Source organism: Rosa rugosa, chromosome 2, assembly GCF_958449725.1.
Source record: "Rosa rugosa chromosome 2, drRosRugo1.1, whole genome shotgun sequence".
In the NCBI taxonomy this organism is placed as follows: domain Eukaryota; kingdom Viridiplantae; phylum Streptophyta; class Magnoliopsida; order Rosales; family Rosaceae; genus Rosa; species Rosa rugosa.
The window spans coordinates 10,347,523-10,370,248 of NC_084821.1; the positions used below are offsets into that span (position 1 = coordinate 10,347,523).

At 39.4% G+C, this 22,726-nt stretch overlaps 1 long non-coding RNA gene across 2 annotated transcripts; it reads right to left on the bottom strand.

Moving 5' to 3' along the window:
• Positions 1–12,759: 12,759 nt before the first annotated feature.
• Positions 12,760–16,401, bottom strand: LOC133732709 (uncharacterized). 2 transcript variants are annotated; one of them, XR_009857287.1, is made up of 3 exons: positions 16,278–16,401; positions 13,645–15,150; positions 12,760–13,293 (listed from the first exon to the last, which is right to left on the bottom strand). It is a non-coding gene; the product is annotated as an uncharacterized LOC133732709 (long non-coding RNA). The 2 variants fall into 2 exon arrangements; XR_009857286.1 differs by lacking the exon at positions 12,760–13,293 and having other exon boundaries at positions 13,375–15,150.
• Positions 16,402–22,726: the final 6,325 nt, after the last annotated feature.

Here is a 22,726-nt window from a genome sequence, read left to right on the forward strand (position 1 = left end):
TAGAGATCCCACGGATCACTAACGTTAACAGATGTCAATGCTAGACGTATCACAAGATTTCATGAGCTCATTGGTGCCTTGAACGTAGCTGAAAAGCACGACAACATACTTGTGAATAACTATAACTCCAGACCTGTGGGAACCAAGTCAAATCCGGAGTCTAATTATAGTCGCGCCTCCAAGGGAGGACGCAAGGAGCGAAACCCTAAGAGTAGGGATAATTCTGGACGTTCTAGTCCATATTCTCGCCCTAAAGAGGAAGGAAATCGCCAAGATAGGCGTCCACGGAACCGTGGAGGTAAACGTGTGAAGAGAGAGAGAGGCCAAGCCTCTGGTTATGGTGGTAACGCCACCAAAGGCAATAACCGTCCACAAAACGCTCCCAGAGCGCCTCGATCAAGGGAACCTGACCATAATGATGCTTGTCTCAGATGTGGATCAAGTGGACATTGGGCAAAGAAGTGTACTGCATCCCAGAACGTTGCAAACGCATACAAAATGTATCGTGAAGCAAGGGAGGCAAATTACATGGAACAAGAAGATCAAGATGGAGATCTCGATCTAAGGGTGGAAGACTACAAGGATCAAGACCCAGAAACTGGCGATTTTGATTAAGTCTTTTTATTTCCAAGAGATGTAGGCAATTGCCATATTATTTTTGTAGTAGATGCCAATGCTATTAGTCTTTCTTCAAAGTAGGCGTACTCAATGTGAGCGTGATGTCTAGAAAGGTTTTGAGATAAGTGGTACTTAAGTGAGCCTCGCTCCACCGACATCTCTCTACTCACCTGGTCACATTTACATTGGAATTATCGAAAGGAGTTAGACGACTACCATTGTTTTGCATTAACTAGTTTATTGGATTAGATCTCCTTTGGTTAAAGAAACGATGATGTAATTCCATTTGGCTTATTAATAAAAGTTGAGTTCTTTTCTTTATGACTCCTTTTTAATTACGAGCTTTTCTTTTAGGAATGGATGAACTTCAATGTCTTGCGGATAGTGCGACTACGCACACCATTCTACGACATAGGCAATTATTCTTGGAAATGTTGCCTACATATTCATCTGTGACTACGATGACTGGGCCATCAGGTTTAGTTCAAGGACATGGAATGGCCCAATTCCTTTTGCCTAATGGCACCTTGATTAAAGTCACTGAAGCTCTCTACGCTCCTAAGGCAAATCGAACCTTATTGAGCTTTAAAGATATTAGAGCCAACGGATTCCATGCGGAAACGCATAGTGAGAACGGAAGAGAATTCATTTGCATTACCTCTAATGATTGCGGAAGAAAGCGCATCTTAGAGAAGCTTATGTGTCAATCTAGTGGACTTTATGTCACTACAATTCGACCTATTGAATCCAATAATGTCATAAGAGAAGATCTCTTGGATTCAGACACATATTGGCTTTGGCATGACCGACTAGGACATCCTGGTCGTGATATGATGCTCCGTATACTAAAGACTTCACACGGACATCCATTCTTCAGAGTGAGAAGAAGCAAGAATCGAAAATTGATTGCAGGACTTAGCAAGACCGCAACAATTGCAGCATCTGGCGCTGCAGCCGTCTTGGGACGCCATAGGGCCGCCCAAGTCCCATGTGATGACGCCATCAATGGCGCCAACCATGAGCATGACGCCATGGTTGTTCCTCCCAATGAACATGACGCCATAAACAGAAATTCCCATGGCTCGAATGCCATGATGGGAGATGTAGTCACACATTTTGCTTCTAATAGCGCTTCAGTCGCTCAGGCCCAACCAAAATCCTCCTTGGTTGCTTCTAAGGCCCCTCGCTCTTTCTGCAAAGCCTGTTCATTCGGGAAATTAGGACTGAGACCATCCTACGCAAAGGATCCCAAAATACTCATTCCGTTCTTACAGAGAATCCAAGGGGATATCTGTGGACCAATTCAACCATCATGCGGACCTTTTAAATACTTTATGGTATTGGTTGATGCGTCGACACACTGGTCACATGTCGCGCTATTGTCCACTCGAAATGCTGCTTATGCTAAACTCCTCGCCCAGATTATCCGTTTACGAGCTCACTACCCTGACCATCCTATTAAGTCAATTAGACTTGATAATGCTGGGGAGTTTACATCAAAAACATTCGACGACTATTGCATGTCACTGGGGATTGATGTAGAGCATCCAGTTCCCCATGTTCATACCCAAAATGGTCTCGCAGAAGCCGCTATCAAAAGACTACAGATGATAGCCCGGACATTGGTTATGCGCACCAATCTCCCTGTTTCTGCTTGGGGATATGCAATATTGCATGCAGCGACACTAATTCGTCTACGACCCACTGCAACCCAATCTTACTCTGCGTTACAGCTAGTGACTGGGTACGAGCCTGATATCTCGCACTTACGCATTTTTGGGTGTGCCATTTATGTGCCTATTACGCCACCACAGCGTACTAAGATGGGTCCACAACGACGAATGGGCATTTATGTTGGATATGAATCTCCAACGATCGTCCGCTACCTTGAACCCTTGACAGGCGAACCCTTGACTGGGTACGAGCCTGATATCTCGCACTTACGCATTTTTGGGTGTGCCATTTATGTGCCTATTACGCCACCACAGCGTACTAAGATGGGTCCACAACGACGAATGGGCATTTATGTTGGATATGAATCTCCAACGATTGTCCGCTACCTTGAACCCTTGACAGGCGATCTCTTTACCGCTAGATTTGCGGATTGTCACTTTAATGAGACAGTCTTCCCATCGTTAGGGTGAGATAAGAACACATATGTTCAACAGGAACGACAGGAATTGTCGTGGTCTGTCCCCACTATGTCTCATCTCGATCCCCGTACCGCACAGTCCGAACTTGAAGTGCGAAGAATAATCGAGCTCCAGAACGTAGCAGACACTCTACCTGATGCGTTTTCTGATGTTGCCAAAGTGACGAGATCACACATACCTGCTGCAAACGTGCCTGCAAGGATCGATGTCCCAAATACTGGACATCACGCCTCTCCTGTGACACCAGGAGATGGCGCCATTGCCCAACATGGCAATGATGTGGCATCTATGGCCGCAGGTCCCGCAAGAAAGCGCGGCAGACCGATTGGTTCGACGGATACTCGCCCTAGAAAGAGAGAGAATGAGGCACAAACAAATCCTTTGATCATCGATACTCAAAATCCGTCCCATGAGAATGTTCCGGATTATGGTTATGTCCAAGAGACATCATTGGGGGACGCCTCAATGTCAGAACCTATCCCTGAGAACGCAGAGATCTCTGTTAATTACACTAGTGTACATGGGACGTGGGAAAGAAACTCCATCATCATTGATGATGTATTCGCGTATTCAGTGGCGCGTGAGATTATTGAGACCGATGACATCGAACCACGCTCCGTTGATGAATGCCAACGTAGAGCTGATTGGCCAAAGTGGAAAGATGCGATCCAGGCAGAACTTGATTCTCTAGCGAAAAGAAAGGTATTCGGACCAGTTGTGCCAATACCGCCCAACACCAAACCAGTTGGTCACAAATGGGTATTCGTTAGAAAGCGTAATGAGAAAAACGAGATTGTAAGGTACAAAGCTCGCCTTGTGGCGCAAGGTTTCTCACAACGCCCTGGAATCGACTACGAGGAGACCTATTCTCCCGTAATGGACGTCATAACATTCCGCTACCTTGTCAGTTTGGTAGTTTCTGAAAAACTGAACATGCAGCTTATGGATGTGGTTACTGCGTATCTATATGGGGATCTAGATACAGAGATATACATGAAGATTCCAGACGAAATTCAGTTACCCAAATCAAGTGGCTCTAAACCACGGAGCGTGTTTGCGATTAGATTGAAACGCTCACTATATGGATTGAAACAATCCGGACGGATGTGGTATAACCGTCTAAGTGACTACTTGATTGGAAAGGGATATGTCAACAATGAACTATGCCCATGTGTGTTCATAAAAAGGACAAGTTCCGGATTTGCAATAGTAGCGGTTCATGTCGATGACATGAACATAATTGGCACCCTTAAAGAGTTAAGGGAAACCGCTGAACACTTGAAATCCGAGTTTAAGATGAAAGATCTTGGGAAAACACGGTTTTGCCTCGGTTTAGAACTTGAGCACCGTAGAGATGGTATCCTAATTCATCAATCAGCTTATACCCAAAAGATGCTTAGGCGTTTCAACACTGACAAGATTAAGCCTTCAAGCACCCCAATGGTCGTCCATAGTCTTGATCCAAGGAAGGATCAATTTCGTCCAAAAGATGACGATGAAGAAGTGCTAGAGGCAGAAGTGCCCTACCTAAGTGCAATAGGCGCATTATTGTACTTAGCACAATGCACAAGATCGGATATCTCATTCGCTGTGAACTTGCTAGCTAGATATAGCTCTGCGCCAACACATCGTCATTGGACTGGTGTTAAAGATATCTTTCGATACCTAAGTGGTACGATCGATATGGGCTTGTTCTATCCCTACAGAGAGAAGATGGATTCTGACCCATAAAGTGCCAGGGACGCCACACATGGTGGATTGCGTTCCCTCTCCCCATCCCAAAACGATATAAGTGTTTTGGAAGGTTTTGCTGATGCTGGGTACCTCTCTGACCCACACAAAGGTCGCTCCCAAACTGGTTATGTTTTCACCATGGGAAAGACCGCGATATCTTGGCGGTATACAAAGCAGACCTTAGTCGCTACCTCTTCGAATCATGCAGAGATTATTGCTCTTCACGAAGCAGTTCGTGAATGTATATGGCTTCGGTCCATAGTTATGCATGTTCGAAGCAATTGTGGTTTGAAGTCTACCACAGATGAGCCAACAAGCATTTATGAGGATAATGCTGCTTGCATTGAACAAATGAAGCAAGGCTACATCAAAGGCGACAATACCAAGCACATATCGCCTAAATTCTTCTACAATCAGCAACAACAGAAGCTCCTCAAGATCAAAGTGAACCAGGTTCGATCTGAGGACAATGTGGCAGACTTATTTACTAAGTCATTGCCCAAATCCACGTTCGAGAAACATGTGGCAAGAATTGGCTTGCGGAAATTATCTGAACTCCCATGATCGTAGTCATCAGGGGAAGGCGCAGACATCAGGGGGAGATGTCTACATGTTCGTCTCGAAACGTGAAGGGTGTGTTGTGCTCTTTTTCCCCTTCGACCGAGGTTATTTTTGTCCCACTGGGTTTTTGTTACTCGGCAAGGTTTTTAACGAGGCAACGAGAGAAGTACCGTGTTTGGGCAACACAAGGGGGAGTGTTCAAGTAAACCCTAATTTGTGTTTGACCCAAACCCTAGGTTACTTGACCTAGTGGTAATAGGGTTAAATTAGAAGGATCTAGATTCCTATTCAATGTACGATTACTTTCCTTGTATGATTAAGATTCTATGCATTGTAATCCTCTATATAAAGAGGCCCCTATTATCAATAAGAATAGATAGAAAATTTCTCTCAATTTCAGTTTCTCTACAACAAAGAGAGTATTTTCGCTGAATTTGGTTTTGGATTATTTCATAACCTTTCTTTTTACATAAATTTTTTAAGCATTTTATTATATGGAAATATGTGGCAATTACAAAATTACAAATTTCTTAACCTTGTCCCATAATGAATTTGTGACTAATCGATTAGTTTCTTTTTCTAAAATTAGGAAGGTTAAGAGAGAATGCAAATTAGTTTCTTTTTCTCATACAATAAAGGGTTCTACAATAAATATGCATGCAAAAGCAATGATTTTAGTTCGACTTAAACCAGAATAAAAGCGCCCATTGCAATCCACATTTTAGTCAAAATACAGGCACACTAGGAATACACGCTCGTTCATCTTCCTTTACTTTGTTCTTAATTTCTTAAGTTGCTGAAAAGAAAATAATAATAATAATAATAATAGCTAAATTCAAAAGCACTATAAATTAATGAACATCTCTTGCGCAAATGCACTGGCTACCAATACTATTTATACATGAACCCGCCGATGATCAACCAAATGAAGCTTCAACCAATATGATCTGAATGCGATGGTTCAACCGGAACGTACTCCTATAGGTGGCTTGTTGACGGCTAATAGGCTTCGTCCGCCAACTGGTGACGACTGTGATTTTGCTCTAGTAATCTCCATGAACTCAGCAGGAGGAATTTCGGAAGCTTTGGAAAAGAAGATTACATTGGATGAGAACAATAGCATTAGAATGAAAGGAACCGTGTAAATAGTGCAGCCCTTGTTTTGTTGATCATATACAGATAGAAAATTCCATGAGTAGAAAAGACTAATTATCTTTTTTTTTTTTTTTTTTGATCGAAATGAAAAACTAATTCATTGATGAAACATCATTACAATCAGAGAGTATGAGAGCCTCCACACTTGGAGGGATGTTGGTAAAGAAATCACTACCAAATTGACCAGCTTTGGCCTCCTGCGCTAAAGTATGCGCTACTAGATTAACCTGCCTACAACCAAAAACCACTCTAGCATCTAAAGCTTCGTGCAACATGTGTCGCAAGTCATCAATTAAGAAACCCAACTCCGATTGATCAAGGGATGAGTCAGAGATAGCTTGAACCAAATCCATACAATCTGTTTCCACTATCACCGGTGTGAAATGCCGATCAATAGCCAACTGCACTCCTAGAAGCAAAGCCAACAACTCCGCATGCCGAGCAGAACTAGACATCATTACTGTATGTCGAAAGCCCCCCATAACAACTCCTTCATGGTCCCTGAACACACCTCCCAATCCTGTGATACCCGAATCCAAACAAAAAGCCGCATCAACATTCAATTTAATAAAACCAATAGGAGGCTTTTTCCAATGGGTCAAATACCCTGATCTATGAACAGAAGGTGAGGGAGTGCGAGCAGCCTTGTAATCCTCCCACCAACCCATCGTTATTGGCACAATATCAGTAGCCAACTTACACTCCTCATCCCAAATCCGGGAGTTTCTGTTACGCCAAGTAGCCCAGATGGTCATCAATAAAGGAGCAAAAGTTGCAGGGGACTGTGAGTAAATGGACACCAACCAGTCCGCAACACAAGAGGCACCTGAGAGATTAGGAATATGAGCTACTTGGTGCATACTAACTGCATGGGGACAATCTCGTAGGGCATAAATAGGGGACTCAACTTCTTCATCACAAAACGGACATTGGGTATCAATATCAATACCTCTTTCACTAAGCCTGCTTCGTGTAGGAAGAATATTAGAGGCCGCCTTCCAAGCACAAACCTTCACATTACCTGGCACAGGGGCATACCATAATTGTTTCCAAAGAGCTGCACTAGGGTTAGGATTAGAAGGTGCGTCTTCAAGAATCCTACACCTAGCAATATGATAAGCAGACTTCACTGTAAATCTACCTTTTCTATCAGCATCCCAAATCCATCTGTCTGCATGGTTCTGAGGGCTAAGGGGAATTGCCTGTATCTTCTGAACAATATGTGTAGGGAATAAATTAGATAAAAGAGTAGAGTCCCACACACCTGGAGCAAGAAACATATCTGCAACCATATTAGCTCGATCGGACCAATACAAACTCAAGTCCTCCCCCATTAGCCAAGGATCTGCCCAGATATTAGTGGTCGTCCCATTGCCAATATGTCTCCGGATACCTGCCCGTAGAATCTCTCTACCTTGCAGGATACTCCTCCAAGCGTAAGAGGGTTGTGACCCCAAAGTAGCTTCCCAAAAATTACAGTGGGGCAAATACAAAGCTTTTAGAAGCCGGCCAATCAAAGAATCCGGGTTTTGGATTAATCTCCACCCTTGCTTTGCTAACATGGCAAGATTAAAAGCAAATAAATGTCTAAAACCCGTACCTCCCATGCTCTTGGGTTTACATAAATCATCACAAGCACGCCAATGCATAGATCTCTTCTCCTCCGTACTACCCCACCAAAACTGAGCACATAATTGGTGAAGCTCCTGAATAAGAGACTGAGGTAGCAGATAACAATTCATCGTATACAGAGGCATAGCCTGAGCTACTACCTTGATTAAGATCTCTCTACCAGCACTACTTAATAATTTAGACCACCATCCTGTCAGTTTCTTGGACAAGTTGTCTTTAATATAGGCAAATGTATCTGTCCTGGACCGACCTACTAAAGTAGGGATACCCCGGTATTTCTCATGCTTGTCTACCACCTGAACTCCCAAAATATTCACCATACTTTCTTGCAAGTGGGGAAGCACACTACTACTGAACACCACATTACTTTTCTGCAAATTAATTTGCTTCCCCGACGCTTTCTCATAAATACTAAGTAATTGACGAATAAGAGAACAATCCTGAGGACTAGCATAGGAATATAACATGCTATCATCAGCAAAGAGCAAGTGACTAATAACAGGAGCCCCATCACAAATACGTAACCCCTGCCATTGACCACTAGCAACAGCATGAGAAATAAGAGCCGATAAACCTTCAGCACATAGCAGGAATAAGTTGGGCGAGATAGGGTCACCCTGCCTCAGACCCCGCTGCGGAGCAATGAAACCTCTGGCAGTGCCATTAATGAGAAAGGAATAACGTACCGTGGATAGAAAAAAACATAATCAGTTCCACCCACTGACTAGCAAACCCCATCTTGAGCATAATTTTCTGCAAAAAACTCCACTCCAGCCTATCATAGGCTTTGCTAATGTCCAACTTAAGAGCCAAAAAACCCTCCTGACCCCATTTCAATTTATGCATGTAGTGAGCAACCTCTGAAGCCACAAGTGTATTATCAGTGATTAGGCGATCTGGTACAAAAGCACTCTGTTGAGATGAAATAAGAGCTGGTAGAAAGGTCTTCAACCTGTTAGCAACAACTTTGGATGCAATCTTATAAATGACATTGCACAAAGCTATGGGTCTCAAGTGCGACATATTCACCACTTCCTTAATTTTTGGAATCAAAACCACATGAGTAAAGTTCAAATCCGGGGGCATCTCCAAGTTAGTCAACAGAGACATAGCAGCATTACTCACTTCATGACCCACCAAGTCCCAATATTTCTGAAAAAACAAAGGAGACATACCATCAGGCCCCGGAGCTTTGGAAGGGTGCATTTGAAAAAGAGCTTCCCGAATCTCCTCCATGCTATACGGGGCCAGTAAGGTCTCATTCATTGGATCCGTGACCCTTGGCGCAATGGTTTGTAGTACCTTCTCCTGAGCTTCCAAGTCGGAAGGCTGAGAACTAAAAATAGATTGGAAATAATCCAAAACCACTTTATCGATCCCATTCTGTGAATCCTGCCAGACATCATTTTCATCAAAGAGACCCTTGATTTTGTTTTTTTGTTGTCGATTAGAGGCTCTCTTATGGAAAAAGAGATAAACATTGAAATAAACCGAGAAATATAGAAAAGGACTTTTTGGGTTTCTTTAATACTTAGGAAATAAAATGGGTGGTTCTAATTGGACCTCCAAATTTAATACTTAGATCTCCATCTTTTTTTTTTTTTTTCAATTATTACTGGATTTTATTAACTCGTATGAAAAGACAAATAAGGATAGAGAGAGTAAAGGAAAAAAAAAATTGTAAGAAGATTTTGTCAACTCATTCTTATAATGATTATGGAGCCATCATAAGAAAGTTCTATGTTGGGATGAGACAAATATAATCATTAATTTCTTATGATGGCTCCATAATATAATACAAGAGTCATGTTAGGAATAAGAATGAGTTCATCCCAACATAGAACTTTTTTTTTTTTTTTTTTGAGGTAGGACATAGAACTTTCTTAAATCAATTGTCATTTATAAATTTGCATGGTAATCAATAGTGAAATACTCCGGCTACCTTCAATTTTTGAATTGGTTTCCTTTATTTTCTTCTATAAATTGAGTATGTTTCCTTCTCTTGAGTCCCTTCCATTATAATCTTAAATTATTCCGTCATAGCTAATGTGAATTGATCAACTTCTACACAACACCCATGTTCTCTTAACTATGGTAGCATCTTTACAATTCACGAAGAAGACGAACAATTATTGCTCTAATTAGAATTCTTCATGGTTGAATTGACAGAGATAAAAAAAGACAATAATAAACATGTATTATAAAAAAAAAGATGAAAACCCTAGCACTCCCAGCGACGCTTCTCGCGCTAACACTAGCGCAGCCTTCTTGTGGCAGCGATGAACACAGCGGCTCCGGCCGACTTCCAAACCCAGGGCATGTCTGTTCGGGTCCTTCCCTATCGTTCAATCCATCCAATTGGGTACCATCTCATCTACACCTCTCAAGCTCTACCACTGATATCCATGGCGGCGGCGTGAGGGATTCAAAGTATTGGCAATTTGATTGGCCTGATGATCATCATGGGGTTGTCTGGTGGGGTCCAGATCAGGGAGACGGCCTGAATCCAAGTCGAGAGGGTGGCCAGATTCGCTATGCGACTAGCGTGATGGTTCCCTGCGAGGTTGAGATGGAAGTGACGCCACTTCTGGCACTGCCTTGCAATGTTGTTCGGCGTCAAAGTCTCAATGGATCAAACTTGGAACAACTTTGGGTATTATTGCTTCTGTTTGCAATTGTCATGGATCTGATGGCAGTACCCATGCTATGGCCTGAATCTCGACGGCTCGATTCTCGCCTGGATGATCCTATCTTTAGGCTGGGCACATCGGGTTTTATACGGAATAGAGTGCTTAGGGCAATTGGAGGTGCACTGCAAGTGCTATGCAGCAGCGCTAGTGGGGCTGCAACTAAGTTGAGGATGACGGCGGTGACCGGCGGCGCTGCTAGGCTAACTATCAGTGGTCGGCTTTCAAAGGCTTGGGTGCCCATAGTAACTGGGGTTGCCAATGTTATGTCCAAATGGGCTTTTGTTTGGGCCCAGGTTAGTTCTTCCAGATCAAAAGGGGTTGTCAAATTGTTGGGCTACTGTCGGACCCACTTCATATTGGATCGGACCTCTCCTTCGGAGCCTAAACCAAGGAAAGTTGGTGCGGAAGAAGTTCTATGGCTGACCTACATAGCCAAACCTTCTAGCCCTAGCTTGAAGGGCGAGCAAGAAAGCTAGGTTCTTGTGTGGTGTTGGGCCTATATGCTATGTCTCAAAACCCCCATAGTTTATAGGCTCACTTTAATAAGTGAGCGATTAGTTCGAATATAGGTGGTCTATCTCTATGTATAACAGTAGTTTCTCTTACTACAACTTCTTGATCTGTCTATAGTTGAAGGCAACAGAAGGATATGTAATGGCCATCTTGGCATGCATTTTAATGAAATCCACATTTCTTTCAAAAAACAGAGATACAAAAAAACAAAAAAAAATAAAGGAAAGAAAGAAGAAAAAAAAAAACAACAACAAATTGTTGATCAATATATACAGATTTAATTAGTCAAGGGTGTTTTGATAAAATTAAGCTTTTTAAGTATTTAAAAAAGTGAAGTGAAGGTTTAATAAGTAATAGATGTCCAAATATCAAATTTGGAGGCCAACTAGAACCACCCTAAATTGAATTAAGTGATAGAAGAAAATATTTCATGTTAATAGCAGCCATAATTATTTTCTACAATAATCTAAACTAAAGAAAAAAAAAAACTCAAATTTTAGTGAGGGATCCTTTTTTTTTATTATAGATCTCTTAAAATGCCAGATGTTATCGAAAAGTTGAACTAATAAGCGATCTCTTAAAATGGCCAAAAAAAAAAAAGGATCCCTAACTAGAAGGGCTCTGTATATATATCTACATTAATCTTGACCGTTTAGATTTTAAGTCTATATGAGTAGATAATTTCTGCAAAGTTTCAGCCAAATTGATCATCGTTAATGCATTCAAAACTGTGATTTACAATTATAAACACGAACGGTTGAGGTTAGACAGATTCGGTTCGTCTATTGATTTAATCTAATTCGATATCTTAACAATCATCAATTAGGCTGAAAATTTGTAGAAATGATCTATACATTAAGACCTAAAAACTGAACGATCGAAATGCTGAAATACGATCGGAAAGTGGGTCCAACAAGGGATCCCTTAAAGTGGCCAAAAAAAGAGGATCCCTTAGTGGAAGGGATATATACAAAAGCATAGCCTTTTAGACAAGAGTGTTATCAATGTCTTAACGACCATCAATTTGACTGAAATTTTGCAAAGATGATCTATACATTAGTACCTAAAAATTGAACTGTCAAGATGTGGATATGCGACCGAAAAGTGACCCTAAACCCTAACATCGCTCTGAAATTTCAGAGCGACTCATCGCTCTGGATAGGATATATATATATATATATCCACTGAGGGACCCATTTTTCAAATGTATTTCAGTATCTCGACTGTTAATTAAATATTTAGGTCGTGTAGATCACTTTTACAAATTTTCAACAAAATTGATAATTGTTAAGGTACCGAACTAGATATAATCAATGGACAAATCTACTCATATATAGAACGCAAATATATGATGTGTGCTTGACATGACACGACAACTAAAATTGAGTACACAAATCTTATATCTCATTTGATGCCCAACAATCATCTGCCTTATTTTCATCAAGAGAAAAATGATACAAATATGTTAACAATAGTCTAGACATGTAAATAACAACAAAGAAGTCCTCTGAAAGGCTCAAATAACGAAGCCAATATTATTACAAAGAGACAATGGTCTTGTCTGGAAGTCGAATTGCTGTAGATCTTCGCTGGTTTATTTGTAAGAACAAGCAAACATTTCACTACTATGTCGGCTGCATTAATTAAGGTTTCGTAGGTCCCTGCCCACAACAAATTGGCTCCGGGGGAGATGGTACTCACTACAAAAAAAGGGGTTTTTTGCGACATAAGAAAAATGTCGTAAAAAGATCTAAAAGCGTCGTAAATAACCTTTTGCGACGGTTTTGCGACGCTTGGTGAACCGTCGGCATAAAACGCGTAGCAAATACTTTTTCACTTTTTACGACACATAAAGTGGCGTCGCAATAACCTTTTGCGACGGTTTTGCGACGTTTCTTTTAGTGTCGCAAGAAATTATGTCATAAATAATTATCATTAAATGCGACACGTAAAAAAACGTTGTAAAAACCTTTTGCGACAAGATTACGACGCTTTTTATCCGTCGCAAATACTTGGTGAGGTAAATAAAAAAAAATTACAGCAGCCAAGATGGCTGTCGCAGAAAGAGGTAAACACAATTTGCATTTACATTATAAATGCCTTTCACTTATAACAAATAAACATCATATATGATGTTAACTGTTTATACAAAAAATATTCTAATGTCATATACAAATATTACTATTCAAAATAATCATATGGACATGCATGTACGGTATGTAATCTTGATTCCAACCCTGCACATATACAATTAGACATAATTAGCATGGCCATGAGAAAAAAGATAAATGTTGTGCTAACATGCTTATCTATCTATGATTTCAGTATATAGTTGTGCTTCAACAATAGAATCAAAGCAAAGATGTAAAGTTCAAAAAAAAAAAAAAAAAGAAGAAGAAGCAAAGCTGCAACAAAACTTATCTCTCCAATCAAACCACACAACAAGGAAAAAAACAAGAAAGAAAGCTAAAACTCCCAGAACTATGAATAGTAACCAAAATCAAAGTTATATAAAATCATAACTAAGTTAAGCTCAAGTGCTTGTCCTAAATTAATCATAAATGCAGTCCAAAAACTAGATTCATTACCTCAAGTGAGAGTGCTTGTCACAAATAGAAGTTCAAAGCCCTGCAAAAGAAAAAGAAAAACCCAGTTTATCCAAATCAGAGGAGGAAACATAGATAAATATATAAAAAAAAAAGGTCAAGATATCTCTAAATAAATCAAAAGTGACCCAACTAAGTGGTTTAAACAATCTTGCATCAAACCAGTTATTAATAAGTTTGATTATGATGCAGACTTACAGAGCTACTTACAGAGACATGTGTTAATCTTTGGATGAACTCAAATGAGTAATCAAGCATACACATACATATATACTTATGAAATTTTCAAACAGCAAGGATTACCAACTATACAAAATTATCACTGAATAAGTAGCTAGACACTTGGTTTGTATATAGGTATCCAAAGTCGGCAAATTTTACACTTCTCATCTTCTAAAATCTAAGTTTTTGCTAAAACTCGTATAAATCAATTTAACTATAAATCATCATGAACAAAAAAAGATCAAGACATCTAAAGAAAGATATACCTTTGCTTATTAGATCAAATTAGGGTAGACAAGACAAATAAGAATTGGGGCTTTTTCCTGTTGACATTCAATTATTAGATTTTGATTACTAATTCCAAATATAAAAAAAGACTTTGATTACTAATATGCAAATATCACAATGAAAGAAAACATATAGTTTACCCATCGATCACATGAAGAACTAGGCCACCCAAATATCTAGAAGACCTTAATTTGTTTTGGGTTGTCTCCTGCACTATGTGAAGCGAACAAAAAATTGATCATATCAATTAAATATAGACACAATTAAACTGAATCTATCGCACTTGGATTAATTCTCAAGACCCCTTATCCATTAATCCTCCGAATTAAACAAGCATTAACGAAACCAAATACAAATAAAACGAACCCAGAATCAGTCGAAAACACAAAATAGCAAGTTAGAGAAGAAAGGAGCGAGAAAGAGCTTACCTTTGGATTTCGGAGGTCTTAAGGTTTTTGTGACTGAGATAAGAGGAGATAGAGTGTCAAGAAGTGAAGACCTATTTTTGGAGGAGGAAGAAGATGATCTGTTACAGGAACTTCTTGATGGGTATCAATTTTTGAGGCTTCAATCACTATCCTTCTGAGAGGGAAAGAGGGGAAACTAAGAGCAGTTGACTCTTGGCAGAGACACGGTCAATAACCTAGGTTAATTCTAAAAAGATCTCAAGTACGAGATGTGTTCCTATATGTAGCGAATAGCAGTTATCTTTTAACTTTTGCTGTGCTTTTGCGACATTACTTAAACCATTGTAGCGAATAGTTTGGCTCCGAGTAATTTTTTTTTTTTGTCAATTATCTATGCCTTTTAATGAATAATTGCGACGGCCGCGCTAATGTGTCGCAATATATATGTCGCGAAAAGCTTGTTTTTTTGTAGTGACTGTAGCTTTCCGTCCGTACTCCAGCTTCCGTGAAAACGGTTTGCTCGCGTTGTAACTACTAAACTTCATTAGCAGGTCCAGCCAGGTCTTCTCTTCTATAATTAATTGGCTCAGACAAAAATAAATTAGTATATAGATGGACCATAAAGGGGGCCTCATGTGAGACCTAATATTTAGGACCTCAATTTTAGATGTCATGTCATATAAATAAATATAATTTTATTTTTAATTTCACATAATATATTTTACCACATAATAATCTTATAACACTAACTTTACTCTTTTATGTTTCATTTTAGATTTTGAAATTCTACTCTGTTACGTTATAATTTTGCATCCCAAGTTAGTAAATCATCATCCTACTAGGGAGCCTATTAGAGCCATGTTTTCAATTTGCAAAATACTTGAAGGCAAAACTAATGATTGTATAAGATTGATTAAATTAGAGAGCACATGAATACATATGATGAAATTAGAAGTGCAGGGGCACAATGGATTTAAGGTGTGGAGGTAAAATGAAATTAGCCCTTAAAATTATGTACGAATAACTTTCTACCCCACAATACTAACTATATATATATATATATATATAATCATATGAATATTTAATTTTCACATTATATTTTCATTAATTACAGGAACCCAACAAACTTCGAATTCATATACATGTGCTTCTGCAAGGGATCAGATATATACACTCAAATGTATGTGCAAATCTCTTGATTGAATTACATGTATATTGCTTTGCTTTTGTACTTTTCTTTTTATTTGCACATTGAGCAATTTTTAAGAACTAGGATTCAACATGATCTGGTGTTTGACAAGAATCAAATGTAGTCTAAGAATGCATGAGTAGAATGAAATTTTTTTTTTTTCCTTTTCTTGATTGAAGTAAAAATATTTGTTGTTTAAATGTAAACATGAGTGTAATGAAAAGAAGAAAAGAAAAATATTCTAAAAAAAAATTTAGAGCCATCATATTTTGGAAGGACAAGATGGTATTTTTCTCAAGAATCACATGACATAGTGTGACAAATAGGTGATGTATGTGCTTGACATGACATGACACCTAACATTGATGCCACAAATCTCAGGCCTCATTTGAAGCCAACAATCATTTTCCTATATAGATATATACCAATCCTATAATAAGTGATTGCATGTTCGTCAATCAAACAATGTATGATTCATTAAATGATTAAGATACGGACTAATTACGTACCGGATTTTGATTTTGAAGATGCAGAGAGCCTAGCAAATGTTATTTTGGAAGAGAAGAGTAGCAATAAGAATAGTAAGAGACGCGAATAAAGAACAGCACAAGATTTGTTGTGAACCATTTTCTATGTATCATATACAAGTGCAAGAATAAGTTCGTGCTTCCCAGCCACCCTAGATTATATATAGAAAACTAGAGTAGCATATGACGCACAAAACACTCCCATTCTTCAGGTCATGGGGTGTCAAATGTAGGAAACTTCTGCCATCCACCTAGAGTGGTTATCCACATGGGGCTCTTTACCGTTGATCTGTGGCTGACCAGATCTGGAGCAAATCTGGCCGTCTCTTTCCTGTTAGTGTGAGTTCGTCGTAAATGTTAGTGTGAATTTGTGAAAAAAAGGATCCTAAACGAGAAGTCTCACCTGAAGGTATATATGAAGGCATTAGGTCCCAGAGACTCAACCCCCAAAAAGGATCCAAACAAGAAGTCTCACCTGAATAAATTTGCGCAACTCCTTAGAATATTGTTCGCAAGGGTTTCTTCACCTTTGATTGATCCACAGAGTACTCCGTCTGGCTGAAAGACGTTAAATTCAAGAACTTCTTGGGAGACAACCTAAAAGACGCTTTCTTCACTTTCTTTGTTTTATATTTAGTCTTTTGACGTGTTTTCTGTTTGTTTTAACACAAAGAAATAGATAAGGGTTACCTGCAAACAGCTAAGTTTATAGTCAATGTAGTTCAATCCACCTGAACAAACTTTTCAGCAGTAGACATCCCGTCCTCTGGATTTTCATAAACTTGATTTTGACTTGAATTCCAATTCCATGTTGGCTTTCCCATCTTCCTTGCTCGACCCTATCACCTGCTGAAAAGTTCATTGTTAGACACCGCGCAAATTGTCACCATCCTTATCTGGCTTCCCCACTGGTCATTAATTGACAATTAATCCAACCTTGTAAACACTCCGCATGCATCCCCTCAAGAACATTGCACATAATTTCTTCAGACTATATAAGGAACCACAACATTAATTTGCGCATTTTGTTAACATGTTTTGCATTTGCTCAGCAATCAATTTTCAAATGCAACGCAACAAGAAAAACTATATATTACTTTTTAACGAGTGTCCTAGCATGGGGCTTCCCTAATCTTCAAATCCCGGTCGTCAAATAAATGATTATTTTTCTACCTTACTAGTTGCTATCTCAAGTTTCTGTAATTCATGTAGCATTTCTTATACCAGGTTAATTTGTTTTTGTTTTTGAAAATTCAATTGTTTTATTAAGGGGGAAAAAAAAAAGGAACAACAGCGGATGGATCCCAAAAAAGGATCAACAGCAAGCTCACAAAGAGTACGAACCCAGCAACATAATGCAAGAAAGAAAGAAGAAACAAAGCCTCGACACAGACAAAGAAACAAGACCAAACTAACAGGCTAATTTCTCTTTTGAAGGCGAGGTCATGAGTAACTATTCGCGCAGGAAATTTAAGAAAACAAATATTAAATGAGCGATGATAAAGAACCCAACTGCTATTGATTTTATAGAATGCTTACACTGTCCTACCGGTAGATCGATCAACGGACTAATATAGTGTTTCAGTTCAACTGTGGCAGGCGGGCTTAGACTATTCTCGAGCCAACCTATCCATTCCTTGGTTGGCAAAAGATCTCCCGATCGAGAAGGATTTTTTCTGCTTAAAGAACTCACCGGGCACTATGCTCTTTGGTCCTGTACTCTTATTCGTTGCAGTATCTTGAGTCACAACAGAGGATGCACAGGATATATCAGATATGCCTGCATCAACATCGTCACCACAAGATTCACCCTCTTCTTGAACAGTTAAAGGTCTACCAGCTTACATCCTCTGATAACATTTTCTCTAGCATTGCCGGCACCAGTCTACAACGACCAATAAAAAAGAATAACTAATAATAAATCCGGCACCCAGCAATGCAAACGAAAATATAGGATATAGACTAGTTTATGGGTTTTAAAGATTAAAAACAATACATATATATTATCTTCCTATCTAGCGAATTGCAACTAACAATTTCTTTTTTTTTTTTTTTTTTTTTTTTAAAGAACCAGCTTTTTATTAACGAAGCAAAAAGCAAACCAACAATTACTATCAGACAAAAAACTAAGAACATCAGAATCCTGTGGTGTCTGTCACTTGTGCTAAATAAAAAAGGCCAGAGAGAATGTTTCCTAAATGCCTAGAAATAAAGGAAGGAAAAACAGACATACAAAGGTTAGAGGAATAATAACAAAATTATCTAAGAGCCATTAAGAACAAAAACTGGATTTTTTTTTTTTTCCTTCTCTTTTGATCTTTAAATTACTACTTTCTTCTTTTTCTTCACATGAAGATGTAAAACTATGGCCTCTACCCTCTCCCCACCCCGTCTGTGCCAAATGAGCCAAGAAAATAGTTGCAAGATAGTAGCCCAACTGTAAGTGGCTGCTAGGTGTCTAAAACAACCTTCAAATCATGTCAAAAATATTTAATAATTTAAAGTGACAGAATGATTCACAGAAGTGGAACCGAAAGAACCTAACTAGATTCAACCAGATATTACCAATGCAACTACCTGAAACAATATATTTGCAAAATCTCTATCATTCCCCCGCAACATCACCTTTCATCACAAGTTCCAATTTGGTAGTAATATCTGGTTGAATTATCTGGTTAGGCAACATCACCAAGAAGATATTACCAATGCAACATCACCTTTCATCACGAGTTCCAAAGGACATTACTACGAGAAGGGTCAAGGCATAAACTTCTTAAAGCAATAAAGCAACATATTAAGCCCTTAAAGCACTAATTTTACTCCACCAAACTTCACTTACCAGCTCTTGGCTTGTTCAAAAATGGTTACAGAAGAAGCAGGTTCTCTGTAGAAGTTTGTAAAGTCCACTGAACAACAAGGGAATATAGACGGGCAAAACGATGTCAACCAGGCAATTAAACGCACTCTGACGACATGTTTTGCAACTGCATAAATAATAAAGAAAGAACTCAGTAAACAATAAGTTTAAACATCAATATTTGAAATATGAGAAATGCACCTACCAAAGATCTGCTACTTCAAAAGTAGAACAAAGAGAACTGGGTAAGAGCAAGTCCAGCGGTATCACTTTGCCCGGGCAAAGTGAGGGAATGATGATGTGTTGACCAGCCATTGTCAAAAACACTCCTCCACCGGTTGTGTTTAGACCAACCAAAAGATGGCTTTTGATGACCCAGGCCAAGGAAAAGGGCAAGGCTGTGACTTTTTTCTTGCCCAAAGTCATGGAGCTGCCAGCGCTGCAGGACAGGAGAACGTGGGTGACATCAGGAAGGCTGCGAAGAGACAGACGCGGCTAAATCCAAGGGTGGAAGACACTGACCAATCCAGAAGCGCCACGTGGCCGACCTGCAGCAGAAGTTTGTCGCGTAGCGACATTGAGTGGGCGGCAGGACACTTGGCATCGAACCATTGGCTTCTTAAGTGATTTTGATTCCAACGGTCCTTTAATCTGGGCCGTTGGTTTCAATTGAAACAGTAATCCAACGGTAATGACCCAATAGTAAAATTTATGAACAGTAAAAGATGAACAGTGTTGCCCGGTCAAGAAAAAAACGGGTGGAAACCCATGTCCAGTGGCAGTGAATAGTAACTTGACTGGTCGAATTCTTGACTTCTCGACTTTGCCTTTTCTTGACTACGAGTGAACTTGCTCTAACAATGCATATCTGGTAAACTTTATTCTATGTCAGATCATTGAATCTCCAACCCCACTTTTGCGACAATTCAAATAGGCAAATGGGGGATCAATTAAGCCAAAAGAATCTTCAAGTATGTACAAATATAATCGAATTAACAAAATATGACAGTCACACTAGTCATTTTCGACTACCATAGTTCTGATATGCCTTTGGCCTTACATTTAAGTATAAGCTGAACGTAAGTGAAAAAGAAAAAAAAAAGGGGAACCCGTCAGACAACCAAGCGACCACCCCAGTGTTGACCATGATGTAAAAGTCGTGTTGACCTTGCTGTTAGTCACTGTAACAGATTCCAGAAGCTCCCAATGAGTGTGTGACACGTGGTTCCATCCAGCTATTTCCAACTATCAAGTTTGTTAGCTAGTTAGTTTTCTTGTGGTGTGTATAAATAGGTGGACCGATTCTTTTTGTCTAGATTTTGGTTAATTGAAATACAGCTCCTAATCTTTTCTCGATTCTTCTCTCTCAATTTCTGTGTGATCTTTGTAAACCCTAGCTCATCTCAGCTGCCATGGCTATCATGGTATCAGAGCTCCATAGCTCCTGGACCTGTGAGTCATGCTTCCGCACTCAAGGTTAATTGATTCTCTGTCACTTGTATACTCAGATTCAGCTTAAGTTCTGGTGCGAGTTGCAGTTTGGTCATCTTCGACTTCAACTTGGATTTGTGGCTTTGATCTTCATCGAAGCTTGGTTTTGGTTTTCATATTCTCCTCAGGTGATTCGATCTTGATCTTGTTTCTTAGAACTATGAACTTTATGAGTTTGAGATTTCTAGTAAAAATTGAAGCATCTAGAGTAAATCAAAGCAAATCGGAGTAAACTTGGAGCAGTTAGAGCAATTCTTGAGCAAAATCTTGTGTATTTGAGCCTTATAGCAAATCTGGAGTATATAGAGCAAATCAGAGTAACAATTGAAGCCTATAGAACAATTCTCGAGGCAAAATCTTGTGTATTTGAGCCTTATAGCAAATTTGGAGTATATATATAGAGCAAATCAGAGTCAAATTGGAGCCTATAGAACAATTCTCGAGCAAAATCTCACTGCAAACTGTGCATACTTCAAGATTATAGAGCAAAACTGCTATCCACATGTGATATCTGTGTCGAAATTGATGCAATTAGTGAGCAAAGTAAATTTTGAGCTGATTTCTCTCTACTGTGTGTGATTATGAGTGTTTTGATTCAAGTAATATTGTTCTTGAAGTGTAATGCTGCAATTTGCTACAAACAGAACTTTATTTAGTAAGAACTCTTTGCAGTAAAACATAAAGGTTACAGATGGCTCCTCAAGGTGTAACTACTCCTAGTCTTTCTCACTCTGATGTTCATTCTTTACTGAGTATCATAACTATGCGACTTGGAGAAAGAAACTTCATCAAATGGAGTTTTCAGTTCCAGTCTACACTTGCTGGAAATGGATTGTTTGGTTTTTATGATGGCTCAGAAGTTGCCCCTCCTCGATATGTTCTTACTTCTGAAGGTGAAGTCACTAAGGAAGAAACTGCAGCCTATAGAGCATGGAAGCAGACAGACATGGCTCTTCTTAGTCTACTCATGGCCACATTGGATGAAGATATTGTAGATGTGATAATAGGTTGCAAAACCTCTAGACAAGCTTGGATTTCTCTTCAAGAATGTTTTTCTGCTGTGTCAAGAGTGAGTATAATGCAGCTTAAGACTGAGTTACAAACACTTCGCAAGGGGAGTGAGACAATTGAGAAGTATCTGCAACGTGTGAAGAATGCTCGAGATCAGCTCTTATCAGTAGGAGTTTCTATTCCAGAAGAAGACATTATCATTGTCATCCTGAATGGTCTCCCTGATGAATACTCCACTGTTAGAACTGTTGTTGAAGGCAAAGAAACACCTATTTCTCTTCGAGATTTGAGGTCTCAGTTGCTTGCTGCAGAAAGAAGAATTGAAGGAAGTTTTTCTCTTTTGTCTACCATAAGTGCTATGGTAGCTCAAGGAGGTGAGACAAGGACTGGAGAAAGAGATGGAAGTGGTAAAGGCTGGGATAACAAGGGTGGAGGAAAAAATAAAGATGTTAAATATAATGGGAATGGTGTTGAGTGTTCTGTATGTGGTAAAAAGGGTCATACTGTGGACACATGCTTTCGTGTTCATAAATGCCAAATATGTGGCAAACATGGTCATCTTACAAGTACTTGCTATCAGAACCCTGACTACAAACCTCAACAAACTTCTCAGTCACAATTCAGGCCTTCAAGCAATGTACCATCTCCTGAATGTCAAATTTGTTCTAAGAAAGGTCACACAGCTGCTAACTGCTTTTACAGAACTAATGTTCTTGAGGGACATCCATCTTTGTCTATTCCCACCTGCCAAATTTGTGGCCTCAAAGGACATGTTGCTTTGAACTACTCTCATAGAACCAACTTTGCTTATCAGGGTTCTGATGCTCCTGCTTCTTTGGCTGCTCTAACTGCTCAATCAACAGGCAGTGTTAATGGTGTGTTTCATCAAACTCAAGGAGGAGGATGTTTGGTATCTAATGGATCATCCAGCTCTTGTTTTCCTGGTGGTTTCCATCCTAGCAATGGTGCCTCTTCATCCAATAACTTGGCTGCTCCATCAAACACTCATTCAAACAGTGAAATTTGGATAGGAGACTCTAGAGCAACTCACCATATGACTTCAGAACTGAGA